The sequence below is a fragment of the Acromyrmex echinatior genome, chromosome 6, assembly GCF_024713525.1.
Source record: "Acromyrmex echinatior isolate Ae372 chromosome 6, ASM2471352v2, whole genome shotgun sequence".
Classification (NCBI taxonomy): domain Eukaryota; kingdom Metazoa; phylum Arthropoda; class Insecta; order Hymenoptera; family Formicidae; genus Acromyrmex; species Acromyrmex echinatior.
In genome coordinates this window covers 11,569,079-11,583,073 of record NC_141857.1, presented here as the reverse complement: position 1 = coordinate 11,583,073, position 13,995 = coordinate 11,569,079, and the positions used below count along the sequence as shown (strand labels likewise).

At 37.6% G+C, this 13,995-nt stretch overlaps 1 protein-coding gene and 1 pseudogene across 33 annotated transcripts in view; one reads left to right on the top strand and one right to left on the bottom strand.

Annotated features, from left to right (window-relative positions):
* The window catches only part of LOC105148557 (intraflagellar transport protein 81 homolog), a 588,627-nt gene that overhangs the window by 50,069 nt on the left and 524,563 nt on the right, over positions 1 to 13,995 (top strand). The gene's annotated exons all lie outside the window — the stretch shown is intronic.
* On the bottom strand, positions 11,080 to 12,273 carry LOC147909439 (uncharacterized; annotated as a pseudogene).

The following is a 13,995-nucleotide window of genomic DNA, read 5'->3' as shown; positions in this document are numbered from 1 at the left end:
CCAAATGAGTTCAAGATACCATTATGTTACTTTAAATAGTACAGTGTAAATGTACCCGAAACTATGCTTAGGGTATAGTTTTGCGTAGGAAGGCGTAAATCTTTGGCATGGCAGTAGAATTCTACGCCAAACTACTTCCATGGTTTATTTATTTATTGTTACCAGGGGCGACGATCTGTATGTGGAATGGTGGAGGACTCCACACATGTGAATTTGACATGTGTGAAATTTCCATACATGTCGAGCTACAGCTAACCTAAATTTTTGGTACATTTTTATGAGCAATTGGTATAATACATATTTTATGAAAAATTATCTACGTTCTACAATGCTTCAAAATCGTTTAAACAGCATTGCCATAATTCATATGTTTAAGGAAGAGATTGAAGAGATAGACTTAGACGAGCTTATAAATGAATTTATAAATAAAAATAATATTCAACGATTACATTTGCAATAAAGAAATAAAGAATAGCAAAATAAATATTCGTGTACTTTACTCATTTTTTGTTTGTTTTTGTATATTGTAAGTGTAAATCTATAAATATTTCCATTCTTCTCGGAGTAGGATTCCTTCCTTCGACCCTTCTTTTTAGACGCCTTCATACGCGCCCACCGAAACTCGGATCCACTCCACATATACAAAAAATTTACTCCGCCGCCTCTGATTGTTAGGTGTAATTCTACGCCAAACTACTTCCGTGTTCCAAATCGCGTATTTAGTTTTTGGCATATTTTTGCATAGAAATTTTTCCGCTAGGGTATGCATGGATTACCTCATCTCGGGAATTAAAAATCTGCGTTGTCTTGCGCTGCGAGCCATATAGGCATGTAGTCGTTCGCATGTGCATTCCATGCGCATGAACGATGCATGGAATGAAATGGAACGTCTTCCATATTTTCCATGTGTCGTTCCATCATACGTAAAACGGAACGCAGCTAGTGATGCGTGAACTGCACTCATTGCACCCATAACCAAGAAAGTCAGTCAGTTGCACGTAAACACATATTGTGTTATTGTGTACGGACTTACAGACATGTTTCTTTTGTTATGTCGGAGCAGCAGGAATCTTTATTTCGCGGGAATTGGAAGGTGGAACGGGTCTTGGAATGACGTTCAGATCAAGGCAGTGGATAGATGTCTTATCGCGTATATCGCGATTCGAATGCACTCAGGTTAAATTTCAAAATAGAAGTCTGCAGCCGAACGCAATGATTCTGCTTTGAAATAGTGTGCCCGTTGATCCATTTTTAGGTCAAGGAAATTATTCTTTATGCGGTCAAGGATTTTAAATAATTCATTCGGTTTATCTTACATACATTACTCTAGATTTAATGAATTCTATTATACATAATTTGAATGTCTTAAAACTAAGCTAAGTTTACTAAAATATTGTTGCCTAATTTAGCAAAAATTGTTGTGTTGTGTTGTATTATGTTGTATTCCGCGGATGATTTTACATTGTTTCGGAGGTTTCTCTGAACAGGATCTTGGAAAGTGTAATTAAAATTTTGACCTATCTTCTGTTCGTTATTTACAGAAATTCGTTTAGTTTAACTAACAGAATCCAAACGTTAGTGTACATAAATTACGGTATTGTGTTTCTAAATCAGGAGAAGGAGAGGCTAATTCGGGGTATAAATAATGAATGAGAATGGGAAAGGATTCTTGGGTTTTAGGATCTAGGATTGTAATTTGTTGATAGGGGAGGAAAAAAATCGGAAAAAGTAAGCTCTAAAAATTTGAAAATCTAAGAAATTAGGAAGTTTAAAATATTATCAAATTAAGAAGTTGTGGATTTGGAGGAAATAATTCTTTTAAGTCGTTCCCGTGCAAGAGAGATGGGTGAGAGATATGAATTAGTTCATCTAAAGAGGGATTATCTTCGAAGGTGGGTGATTGGTTGAAAGGATTTAAGTGAGAGGGATGGTCAGTTGGAGAAAGTTCAGGAGAGGTTGATGGAATATTGATAGGTGAGGAACTATCTGGATCTAAAGTTGGAGAGTAGAAAATTTCTAGAGAGAAAGGGGGAGAGAGAGGGAGAGAGAGAGGGGGGGGGGGAGAGAAGTGTAGTTGGAAGAAGTTTTTGTTTCATTTTCAACTTGTTTTTCTACTCGTTTAATTATTTGTAGTAAATTAAAATTTTTATGTTTTAACAGGACGGTCGCGTTGTCTGCCGCCGCGTTTGTTGCCGTCGGATTAATTGGCGTCGCGTTAGTGCTGATCGCTTTGTTCGTTTATATCTATTCAATAATCGGGAAGGCACTGGAATTTTTCGAATTTTTTCAATAAAACCTCTTATGAGTAGGTTGCTTTAAACTTATTTTTGGATGAGATGGATGGATTAGGAGTGGGGCAGCCATAGGGCGTCAAAACAAACTCTTTCCACGTCTCCCTCCAGCACCGTGGCCTAGACAGGTCTGTCTGGAAAAAGGGCGCGCTCTGATTGGTCGAGGAGTGAAGAATGGAGGTAATAGGATAATTAAATGGTAATTAAATTCTGATTAGTTCGCACCATGTCTACCCATAAGGTAATTGGAGAAAGAGATGGTAGAGTACCTCTGACAAAATGGAGAGTGAAGTCCGAAAAAATGGTGAGTGGAGATTGGGACTATAATATTTTTTTGTCATGATGGAAAAGTATGAACATCAGGCATGAATAGCGGACGGTTTTATGATGGTCATTTTTTTGGCGCGACACAATGTCTCTGACGTGTTGGCGTTTTAGTGAATGTTTTTTATTTATGAGAGATTAGATTTTATATGAAAATTGCGAATCTAGGGCTCTTATTTTTGCTCGGAAGAAAAGGGGGAGGATCGAATATGTTCAACTGGGGCGATGTTTTCGAGCATTACTTTAAAAAAATTCTTTCTATATTTTATGTATTTAATGTATATTATTTAAATCTGTAATACGAGAGAAAATGTATCTATTGTAAATGAGAGTGGGAGTAGGAGTAAGAAACAATAGGCAATATTTACAAGTTCAAAATGTTTATTTAAAAGAGATATTACATGAAATAGTTATTTTACTTTTTTGAAAGAGTATACGTTTGAACATGACGGTATACAGCATGAGAATTTGTAGGAATTTATGTTTACAATGAAGAAAAATTTTATGAAATAATTGTACGCTCAATCGAACATTTCGCTTACAATCAGAGACTAAGAAACTGGCTAAAATTATAAATAGAATATAAAAATACACAGCAGTATTGTCCACAAGTTTAAGAAAGTATTCCTTGTAGCGTTGTCGTATTCCAGCGATACGGAGTTTCGTCGAATCTTGGATCTAAGGACGGAAAGCCGTAGCTATCGAAACACGTTTCTATTCCATGTTCATCGATGTAGAAGGCGACCCAGTGTTAGCTAGGTCGATCGTAATCGTCCGTATTAGCGACAATCGACCTCGTCCACACCCTCGGCAGTCAATCGGCAGGATAGACCTCCGCATGTCGGATACTAAGATGATGTAATGCGTTTTAAACTTCCAGCGAATTCATTTCTCGTCGTCGGAGAGCGTGAGAGAGGAAATGTTTACGTAAATTCAAAATGTACTTCTTTTGCTGGTGAATGCGATTTGGTGAAATTTCCAAAAATGCTCGATGTTTGTGAGATGCTAGTGTTAGCTTTATCTCTATCATTCGACGAGTCGAATTTTGGAAGATCTTTTTTTTCCTCATCTGTCACTTGTTTGTCTTCACTCTGGTTCGTCTTTTCTGTTATGATATTTTTCCTCAACGCTTTAATGTTGCGGATGATATCTGATTGCGGTGTTTCTGATTTTTAAATTGAATTGAAAAATTCCCGCTGTCTGTTTTTTCGTTCTCGACATCGTTCTCGCTCAAATTTTCTAAGGGAAGGCTATTGTAACTTGAATTGCTGCTATTTCGTATAGTTAGCTAATGTTTTAATTTGTAAACGTTGCGTAAGACGCAACGTTATTTGACATTGGTTCGAAATCTGCGTGCAGCGATCTTCGAAGTCTGGTAGATTTTTGAAAGGAGAAATTTCTTCCAGATTATATATGTTTCTGGAGACCAGACTACTTAGATAACGTGGCTTCTCTTGTCCTCTGGTATAGATGTAGCGTGCGTGTTGTGTAATGTCCCGCAGATGTATCGTAAAGTTTTTAGAATTGACGTCTCCGTCGAATCATTCAATTTTTGATAATTTCGTGTAAGCCAGTTGTTTTCTTATTCTCTCGGGTAAATCGTCAAATGGATAAGGTGATGCCATAATCCAGTGTCCGGTGATCGTTGCATTAATCGCTAGAACTGCGACTTTTTTCGGAATAAAATTTTCTTCGACATCGTGAAAACCTTGTATATCAATGATTATCCATTATGATATTCGAATTTTCGCTACTCTTTTTACGTCATGAAACATTGGCGTCGGTGTCACGAGCAAAACTGAAGATTTTTGTCATTTTGTGCTCAATTAGATGAGAAAAAAATGTGTAGTAGGAGAAAATAATTTTCTCACGGAAGCTATAGGGCTAATCAAAAATCGACAATGACTTGATGAGGAATCGATTTTTAAAACGTTATCAAACTCGACATAGACGATACAGTTAATAATCACGGAAAGAACTTTTTTGAATCTCACTTCTAATCGTAAGCTTCTGTGTTTTACGAGATTCCAATGTCCTGCGTAATTAGTGGATAGATCTGGAATATGATCGAAAGCGAAAAGAATGTAGCCGTTAGTGTAATCGTCTTTACTTATAGAATTACCCTCGTTCAGAAAGTGAATGTCGGTTCCCGAGAATAATGTGTGATAAGCTTCAATGTAGAGCGGCTCATCTTTCAAAAAATTTGACTGTATTGGTTTACTGGGAATTTGCATGCCATCGGTACAGCGAAAAGAAATTTTCTGTAATTTTTGAAATTAAATGGGTTTAATTTTCTATCGTCGTTAAACCTTGTTATCGACAAAGCCAACTATTATTCGTTTCGGCAGCTGATCGAGTATTATATTGTCTATTGATTCCCCCACGACGCCGGTGTGTATCGTGAATGTTTTAACTTCGACTCTCGTAAGGGGATACTTGGCGGTAATTACTCAGCATTCTAGCGTATGCGAGTAGCACGAGGTTTATTTTTCTCTTCTTACGTAGATTGGCGTCAAGAATGCGTATTTTTGATATCGTTTTACTCTCCTTACTTTTACTCTATTCCTACTTTTACTCTAAGGCAAAATGAATCTTTCGAGTCTTATTCGAACTTCCATTCAGTTAATTAAAAATTTATCTTGATTGAAAACGTCGCAATGAAGATGACCAATGAGATCTAGCGCATGATTTCCTTGAATATATTTGGATTTGACTAGTCTAACGTGTCGTCCATGTTACGTCCAAGCTCCGATTATATGTATGAATAGGTTTAGAGAAAGAAGGAATAAGAAGGATGGAAGGACATTTGAGCAGACTTTGTCTCGCATGCATCCGCGGAAAGGGGATAGAATAAGTCGAACGCACTTTTTACCTCTGGAATATGGGTCAATGTTCTGAAGGAACGCTATAACAACGCCTGTTTCCAACGAGCAATGCAAACGTCGGTTCAAATTTTGAGTCAAGGAACTTAATTTTTATAACTTGGGACTGGACCATATGCGATCTCTGACGAGGGGTAGGTCGGTACGAGGTCTTACGATTCTAGAATAAATGGAGCTTGAGGCAAGTCATATTCTAGTTTATTATTAACCCAAAAATTTCTTAGTATTATACAGTGTACAATATTTTAAAAGTAAACGTATCTGTGTTTGTGACTAACATATTATGAGAGAAATTTAGCCTTTTAACAAAGGTTGTATCAGTTGCATCTGCATTGGTGACTATTATATAATAATTTTACTATTATTATTAGTAACTATTATTATTTTAACATGTTGTAAGAGTAAGCTAGTATTCTTGAATAATCTTGTATTTTTAATTCATCTTATTGTAGTATTTATTTTTATAACTACTATAATTACTATGAGGTGTTGTACATTGCGGAACGCGGTTGGTAACTTAGATCATTAATCGCAGAATTGCTAATTAATTACATAAAAGACTAGTATACATATTTTTGCTCAAATCATGGGCGAGTGTGTCATCATAAATCTGCCGTGTGTGTATATGTGTGTGTGTGTGTGTGTGTGTGTGTGTGTGTGTGTGTGAACAGAAAGGATACAGGAAACGATACAGGAATTAATTTATTTCATGAATTACAACGGAGGAAGGAAGGAAGAGATTATAAAAGAAATTTACGGAAACGAGATAAGAGACGAGTGATCGCGGAAGGAGTACTGGGATGTGAACATGAGGTGACTGGCCAGTTATGACATTTTGTGAGTCAAAATAAGGGACCGATTATGTAGGCATTTGGTGGGAGAGGTTGTGTTGCACGTGGAAATCGGTTAATTAAAAACTTAAAAGAATCGGGATGAATGAGGAATTCGTTTTGCAATGAATATACAGATATATAAATTAAGGGGGGGACTGCTACTCAATAGGTTTTGGCTTTCGAAGATGATTGTCGGAGGTCCGATCTCTGTGATTGTAGGACTCCAAGGGGAGGGTTGACCCAACGATTTGGAGGCTTCGGTCGAGTCACTTGACAGTAATAAGATCGCGAATAAAATCGCTTGAGTGAACTGATCGCGGCTAAAATCGGTTAAGCAATCTGATTGCGGACCGGCAGAGTGTCAACTGATTAAGTAACTTTTACTGTATAATCGCGAACCGGTAGAGTTTCGTGTCGTAGATGGAATTTGACTGCCTGACTGTTCGCGAAGGGCCTCCTTTTTATTCGCGAGTTAATAGTGCCGCGTGCAGGCCTCGCGTATATTACTGGTCTAATTTAGGATTAGGATTAGGAAGGGTAACGGTATTGTGAAATGGGATATGTGTCTAAAACAACTTCCGTCATCGACCATTTGTCGGATGCGCAATAGTTTAGAGCTACATGTGTCATTTATTACAGACAACTGCTGTTTCAGTTTGTAATTCTTAATCTATTTATTTCCTCTGTTCCTTAGGATAAAGTTCGTTTATTTGACACTTAATTCAAATATTTAATTCAACAACTTTGTTCTGAGTGGATTATTAGTCTAAAAGGAATGTTATTCGGCTCGTCATTATTATAACTTCTTATGGTAGAAACAAATGGTCCGGTCTACCGGTATTACTTGTTAATAACTTTTATGGTGGTGTCGAAAATTCTAATTGAAGAAAAGAACTGTGGAGTCTGGAAGTAACATCCATCTAACCGGGGATGTCCGCGTTCCATAAGCAAGAAGTTAGATGGGAGGTTTTTGTGGGTGAAGCATAATTTTAATAACGCTTCGATGTACGCGCGTTATGCTAAACATTGTTTGATGATGATATGAGCTTTTGATTGAAATATACGTCGATTTGATTGAACATGGAATGCAGTAAATTATTTACGGGTCCTACCTTTGCCACGCCGTCGGGTGCGACCGATGTGCTCTCCTCGCGTTCGCTTTCTAGTGTATTCTCAACATGGTGTGAGTGAGGTCCAGATAGTCTTCTTCATGTATGATCAATCTTCTCCGAGTGGTGAATTCTATGGGCGAGTCATCCGCGAGCGAAGTTACGGATTTGTAATAAATTCATTACGATCTTAATGCTGGTTTGCATAGGAGGTAGAGAGAAGAGATCGAGTTCGCTCTTTATACACTCGCTTGAGTGGATAATGAAGAAAGACATGCTTTTTCTTCAATCACGAATTCTTATCTCATTAATCCTATTTCAATTAAGAAAATATGTCGAATACGTCGCGTTTCTTGACTCAATGTTTCTTATTGGATGGTTTTTTGGTTTTTCTTCCTTCAACACGAATTTTCTTTTTCTTCTTCATCACTTATTTGCTCTTCTTCCCTGTGATACTTCTCGCTAATTTTCTTTTGACCGCCCAACGTTGTTTATGATGCACGATACGTCTATTTCCACCGAGTGGAAATTGAAGCGCCGCAGATTTCCACGAATATTTTATGTCCTGATCTCTTCATTAGGGAACTTATTTTTTCTTTGGCTTTTCTCTTCAGATTACTCCTTGATTCCGCGAGCCGACCGCTTCCTTTAATAGTTTATTATTTTCGACGTCTTCTATCACGTTAATTCCCGCACGTAAAGCTTCTTTTCCGACAGTACGCGCATCTTTGTTTAGGTAAGGTAGTATTTTTTTAAATAATCCGCCGAAAAAGCTTCCGATTTTATGTCCACGTTGGTATAACGAAAACATGCGGAATTTCTCAGCTATGTGTGTCCCGCGTATCAAAATACTCCTTATATTCCATCGCGAGTTTCTAATTATAGACTGGCACGCTCATGTACACAAAAGAAAGTTATTGCTTACGTTTGTGCAGCGTCACTCAGCGTATCGAATTCGAATGGAATTTTATTTCCAAGATAATCTCTTATATCTGTTTCGATCGTTCTGAAATACGTTCGTCGCAATGAGATATAATTTGGAAATGAGAAATGCTTCACCAAATTTGCACCAAATGCGTAATTACAACTACGTATCTCAATTAGTACTCTTTTGAGAAGAGGAGTACGCATATCACCTGTTATATAAGGCGCACAAATATCACACTATACGAACATTTTATCGGGGATACCTTTATTAATTATAGGGTTCACTACTCCATTAACCGACTATATGTCGTTGCCCCGTCTTCTTATTAAATTCGTGAGTAAGAAAGGTTTTCTCTTTTAATGGAATTAGCTTTACGTATCGCTAGCTTGGAATAAAATTGATGTTTATTGAAAATTGCTGTTGAGAAATCTAGCATTCGTAGAAGATTATCGGAAAAGTTTATATAATGTAGCATTTTGCACTTCTCATCGCAGTTAATACTTATGTAAACTTTGTCGTCAGACGCTCTTTGCTGTTCAAAATAAAAATGCGATTCGGCATCTTTATACGCGATATTAATCGCCTCAATAAGCTCATTGTAAATTCCATTTGGAAATGCAACTTCTTTTGCCATAAACGGGCCATTCGCCTCCTCATCGGATTTAACATCGATGAATTTGATCAAAATTTTCTTTATGATATATGTATAAAAAGGTACAGGGAAATTGAATCTCACTTATCGCAACCTCCCCATTGTCCATGCAACACTATAGAATGAGGTAATTTCGTGATAAAGAACGATGTTGTATTATTCGGAAAATGACGCATACTGCTCGGAAGTATCAGAAGAAATTGTTCCTTTTTTATTGTGAAGAGAAATTAAATTCGATGCCGGAATCCAAGTATCAAACTTATTGAATCAACCGCGCCAGCTAACTAGCATTTGCTTATTAGCTCCTCGTCCCCTACTTTTTATTACGCGATCGACGATAAACTATTCTTTTTCTAAGTTTTTCTCAACTCTAGCTAATTCTTGCTCATAAAAAATACTGTCTATGACTTTGTCTGCTAAATCTCACAGTTTATATACATGAGGGTTTCGCCAATCGAGAATACGCATAAATTTGAAATATCTCCTCGCTCTACTTAGCTTCGTAAACTTTCTCGAAGGCACCTTTCGCTCTGATACGAAAGAGATTTCCTACGCGATATTTAATCTTTCGTGCCCGTTTCTTTAATATTTCGTTTTTCCAACGACGTGTTATGTTTTCAGGAATGATATGTGCATTTTCTTTTGTTATTACCGCAGGTTGCATTCTCGTGGACGAATGATGCGTATGATTGTAAGCACGTACAATATTCTGTAGAACATTGATGTAGCGTCGCTATATATTTTTATGTGTGAAATAATGTCACATTCGCTCTTTCAGTGTTCTGTTGAAGCGTTCGACGATGGCGGCTTTAATATCCGAATTGCGCGTTACTCGAAAACGAATGTCCTTTTCTTTAAGAAATTTCTGCATTGATTGTGCGACAAATTCTTTATTGTCGTTTGTAAGTATACTCGTCCTTCGCTTTTCGCTAGTACGCTTTTCGCTAGTTCGCTTGTAAAAGTTTTTATCACGCTATTACTCGTTTTCTTACGGTTCTACCCAGACGTATTTAGTTAGTACATCGATAACAGACAGGAATTGCCGTTATTGTAACTTTTTATATTTTGGAGTTCGATCAAATCTGCCTCTCACATTAATGTTCGTTACGCTGTAATGCAATCGCTGAAATTTTCTGCGCAACGTGTACGCGTCTTGCGATTCGAGCTAGCTTCTCCCCGTGAGAAATTCAATTTATTAGCAGTTTATTAGCATTAGAGTTAGATCTACCGCCGAATAGCACATAATGCAACGGATCGTAGTTTTTCAAACGTCATCTCAGTTTTTTCTAACCGATTTTTTCCCGTTTGCAAAGATACGGGGGGTAGTTTTTCGTATACGAGAAAGAATTAGCGAACTTTCCTCGTTTATTTCTTGTTCGTAATTTTTACGTTTATCTTCTTCCTTGCTCTCGATACAATCGAAGCGGAACTCACGTTTTCGATATAAAAGACGTGAAACTCGCACAAGTCGAAGTTTTATAGTAACACTGTGAAAAAGATTATTATCTTTGTGGACAATAATCTTTTATTCCTTACCAGTGCAGAAGGTATTCAACATACGGAGTAATCGTGCAAATTGATTTCTACCCACTGTTTTCACAGTTTTCACTGTTTTTCTCTCGCATCATTTATAAAGTCAGTGATACTCTAATCTTTCACGATGTTACCATAGTCACAATTCCATGCTCATTCCAATTAATTTATTTCTATTAGGCATAGCTTTTCGAAATAAATGTTTCATCAGTAAGTGTGCATGCTTATGATACGCTTTCCAGTATTTCTTCGATGCTTTTCATCGCATGATTATGCTCGCTCGAAATTTCGAAATTTTATCGGTAATAATATCGGTGTTACTGATGGAATGTGGTGGCGGTGATATATCGGATATTTGCGTGAGATCGGGAAAAATGCCATCGTTCGTCTTCGTTTATCAGCGGAGGCATCTCGTGTAGCCGTTGTCTTCTGCATTTTCGTTTTCGTTACGTATGTCTTTTTGTCTTCGCATTTTTTGAATAAATTGCAGGTATCACCGTAATGTCTCTCTGTACATTTTCTACCTGTTATTTTTGTTACGCGGTCAGCCGGAATTAAGAATACGACTCATCTTCGCATCAAGTCATTAAATGAGTTCCAGGGATTTGTATTATTAGTACTCGTAGTGTTATTCGAATTTTGCGATTTCTTTTGATTCTCCGTCAACAAATGATATCGGATTCTGATGATGCACTCTTTTTAGATTTTCTGTTGAAATTAAAATCATTCTTCAGCTCTCTCCATAGCGTTTTATCCCTACTATTTCGTTCCTTCAATAATTAGTGATAACAATTGATGATAATATAGGTTCCATAATATAAAATAAAAATCCGCTTCACTGCACCAACAACTTTCTTTCATCCTTTCAATTACTACGTTTTGCAATGATGCGACACAGAGCCTTTATTTGGTTAACCGATTTTTTTCACACCGAGCGAGACGTTACTTTTAAGTGTATTAAAAATACATTCACAGATACAACGAATTAGTTTTTCGTCAACGTTGCGCAAGAAGATTGTGCGATTTTTGTTTAAATGACATAGCACCGCGAGGAGATAGATATTTCTCTTACTGATCAAATGTATGGCGATTTTCGTCGCTCTGTGCGATTTCTTGTCATCCACCTTCATCGCGAGAATCTACGACACTGCGATTACCCTCAACTTTTATACGAATCTGTTAGAAAATGATCTACGAGGCACATAATGAAACATACTTTTAGGAAAAATATACGCTCGAAATCAATACTCGTCCGAGGTTCATTTTTAGATCGAGCAACAAATATCCGTAAGGTTTCGATGTGACGTCGTAGTATGCCTCTTCTAGGAATTTTGAATCGTCGGGATAGACTTGACGCACTAAATGATGAATTTGAGCGCGATCACGTAGATTTTTGAAAACGATGATATAATTCGCGTTAAGTGATATATTACGCTGACCATGTCCCTGATAGAAGAGAATTCTGCGAAATAAGAATACTGAAATTCTTGTGATGACTGTCTTTCGTAAAAAGATCCACGATTGCGTTGCACAACGATGATTCTCTCGTAAGATCGTCGATTATCACTAATCATATCACTTTCAGAGAAAGCGGATCATTCGAATAATCTTTCGGACAGAGTAATCCCCTCACGAAATTCAATTATATTCTTCTTCGTCGTTTTAGTATTGTTGCATCCCCAAATTGCTGTTCTTCGAATTCTTTTACATGTGTGTCGTATTGTAATTCACAATAGACTTCTTGCTATTCCGCGTAGTAAAACAAAACACTCTCTTGAAACGCACGACATGCACTTGGACATGAGAGATAAATGCCGAAGAAAAGCTTTTACAAAGATCGTCTTCTCGCAACCAGTCGGTCCGCATTCGATCGATGTCCAAGAATATTTCCAGCGCACATCCATTTTACGAAATGATCGATCTCCGTGCGCGACTTCAAAAGCAAAAAGAAAAAACGTCATTTGATTTCTAGAATACGCGAAAGGAAATAATTTTAGGAAAGTGGGGGGATAAGCTGATCAACGCGAAGGCAGGGCCCCCCCATGCGGCCGACGAACGGCTTGCATCAGTGTACCCCCGCGTGAGCAGCAAAGAGCACCACGGCTGGCAAAAAGCTGATCTCGCTGCGATGCGACACGCATAAGCTTATCTTCGCGCGTCAAAAAGGCTCGCGATCAGTGTATATTTCTATCGTTAAGCGAGCATGTGGCATCGTCGCCGATAAGCTTACTGCCATTACTGCGATGCCACAGCGAAGGAAAAGCTTTCGTCAAATTGGAAAGGTTAATTAGAATTATAATAAATATATAATAAATCACCTATTCTTGTTTTTTTCAAGTACAAAATATTTTTTATTCGATACTTTTTTTAAAAAAGAGAAAGGGAAAAAAGAAAACATGTATAATGTTAATTTTTTTATAGTTGATTATATTTTTGCTAATTCTTATATTGGGAGTACAAATTAGAGATCGGTCCGTTTTCCAAAAGATGGCTCCGGCTGTTGTGAATGGTTCATAGTGACAGCTGATTTTGGCGTTTTCAGAGAGGTTAGACATCTGCTAATAATATTCAGTTTATATCGCTTTGAGTTTCATACAAATACCTTGATTTTTACTGTGTTTGAAATGTCGAATTTTGTGTTAACCAAGCAGCATTTGCGGGAGGTTCTAATTTTCTGCTTTAATTGGAAGAAAAGTGCAGCTGAAGCCCACCGAATGCTTGTCGAAGTTTATGGTGACACTGCTCCAACTGATAAATCATGTAGGGAATGGTTTCGACGTTTCAAGGATGGAGATTTCAGCGTTGAAGACAAGCCTCGCTCTGGACAGCCAAAAAAATTCGAAGACAAAGAATTAGAGGCATTACTCGAAGAAGATCAGAGTCAAACGCAAGAGGAGCTTGCAGAATCATTGGGAGTAACTCAACAAGCCGTTTCTGCACGATTGAGAGCCATGGGAATAATTCAAAAACAAGGAAATTGGGTGCCTTATGAATTGAAACCGAGAAACGTTGAAAGGCGATTTTTCACTTGCGAACAGTTTCAAAGACAACAAAGAAAAAGTTTTTTGCATCGGATTGTGACTGGAGATGAGAAATGGATATTCTACGATAACCCCAAGAAGAAAAAATACTACGCTAAGCCCGGTCAATCGTTGCCATCGACCTCAACATCAACACCAAAGCCGAACATTCATGGTTCGAAGATCATGCTCTGTATCTGGGGGGACCAAAGGGATGTTGTTTATTATAAGCTGCTAACACCTGGCGATTCCATTGCGGGCGATCGGTATCGGCTACAATTGATTTGTTTGAGCCGTGCATTGCGAGAAAAACGGCCGGAATAAGAGCAAAGACATGATAAAGTTATTTTTCTTCATGACAACGCTCGACCTCATGTCGCAAAAGTCGTAAAAAAATATTTGGAAACGCTCAACTGGGATGTT